General features: G+C 39.4%; 1 pseudogene; it reads right to left on the bottom strand.

Annotated features, from left to right (window-relative positions):
• Nucleotides 1-247: 247 nt before the first annotated feature.
• On the bottom strand, nt 248-1352 carry LOC109792113 (lysM domain receptor-like kinase 3; annotated as a pseudogene).
• Nucleotides 1353-1934: the final 582 nt, after the last annotated feature.

Raw genomic sequence — 1934 nt, 5'->3', positions numbered from 1 at the left:
GCCTTGGGCCTGAGATAAGATTAGATAGTGGATCTCGTCTGGAGCGAGATCCCTTGAGATAGGTTATGATTTGCTTAAATGCCGAGCTGACGTCGCGTAGCGCGTGCCCGAGGTCATCTTACATGGTGATGCCGACCTCAGAACTCGGCTTCGCAGTACGGATAGTATATATATATATATATATATATATATATATATATATATATATATATATATATATAATTGCACATGACAATGATGACGTGTAGCAAAAAAAAAATGACTTGATAATAACTAACAACTAAAATATTAAAAGTTTAAATATGTTCAAACTATCTTTAATTAGTTCAGTTTTCAAATTATTACTTACTAAAAAAAATTTTGTTTAAATTACCTGATCAATTTTTTTTTTTAATTTAGTATCTGACGTTAGTTTCTGTCAGCACACATGTCATGTCCACCTCAGAAATTCAAACTACTTATTTTGTGGTCTTCTCGGGCGTCTTCTCGTCGAACTTGAACTTCAACGGCTCTTCCCTAGACTAAAGCCCCAAAATCACCACTCCGAAAGCATACACGTTGAAATTTTTAGTGTCGACGTCGGAGACTTTAAATTCTGGCGCTATGTATCCTCGCACGCCCTTGAATTGCTTGGATCTCGCCGGCGACGACAATTCCTCGCAAATTTCGCTTAATTTCTCAATCTTGAGGTAAATTTCGTCAAAGAGTTGCACGGTGCCGAAGTGGCAAACCCTAGTGTTGAAGGAAGGCTCAGTTACAATGATTTTGTTGGTCTTGATGTGGCTATGAACGAAGTTGATGTTCAAACTGGTCTTGTTTTGAATGTAATCGAGGCCGTGACCAAGATCCGTGGTGACTTGCATTCTGGACATGCACGTTGAGAGGACGATGAAGTGTGCGTTGTTCTTGTTGTAGAGGTAGTCAGAGAGGCTAGCTCCATTGATGAAGTCGTAAGCGAGGTAGATGTGGTCACTGGAGACCGAGGCGCCGAGGAGTTTGATGATGTTGACGTGGTGGTTGCGGTAGACGACGGTGAGGAGGTTCTAGAGCTGAGAGGTGAGGGTTCTTAGGGAGCGTGTCGTGGAGGGGGGTGAGGGAGGTGCGATTGGAGATGGAGGTGTCGGAGGAGAGCTTGTAGCTAGTGGAGCCGTTGTAGGGCGCACTACTGCTTAAGGTGGATGGTCTGTCAGAGAAAGAAGTTGTGGGCCTGGGAGTGGGCCTGGAGGAGGATGTTCTTGGGCTTTGGTTGGCGCGTTGTTGGGTGCTAGAGCTTCAGGTGGGACTGGCCGCATGGACATGTGTGCTGACATGGCATACACTGTAGGGTGATGACGTGGCAGTCTGTTAGCCATATCATCATTTAATAGACAAGGACTAACGTCAGGTACTAAATTAAAAAAAAATTAGTCAGGTAATTTAAACAAACAAAAAATTAATAAGTAGTAATCTGAAAATTGGTCTAATTGGAGATAGTTTGAACATATTTAAGTCAATATTAAATTATAATTTAGTCGCAAGATTTCGAGATGAATATAAAATTTGTCACTAATTATATATTATTTGTGACTAATTTGTATTTTTATCATTAACATTATTTATAATAGTGACCTAATTATAAATCAACATTATAATTTATTAACAGTGACAAAAATATACATCTCACAAATAATTTGTCACAAATTATTGATGATAAGTTTGTTTTTCCTATTATAAGACCAAGCATCTCTAATGGAGGTTTTTTAACCAATTTCTTACATGTAAACACCGTATCTAATAAATGTCCATTGGAGTAGGCTTATGTGCCACAAAAAGGAGAAAAAATTTTAGCTTCGTCCCTCATTGAAGCAACAAAGCTTGGGTCTATGGATCTTTCACATGGAGTGTTATGATTGGTTGGAAAAGCATTTTCCCTCCATGCTGGAACGACAAGAAAA

This window comes from Cajanus cajan, chromosome 7 (genome assembly GCF_000230855.2).
Source record: "Cajanus cajan strain Asha chromosome 7, NIPB_CcT2T_4, whole genome shotgun sequence".
Classification (NCBI taxonomy): domain Eukaryota; kingdom Viridiplantae; phylum Streptophyta; class Magnoliopsida; order Fabales; family Fabaceae; genus Cajanus; species Cajanus cajan.
This window is presented reverse-complemented; position numbering and strand designations above follow the sequence as displayed.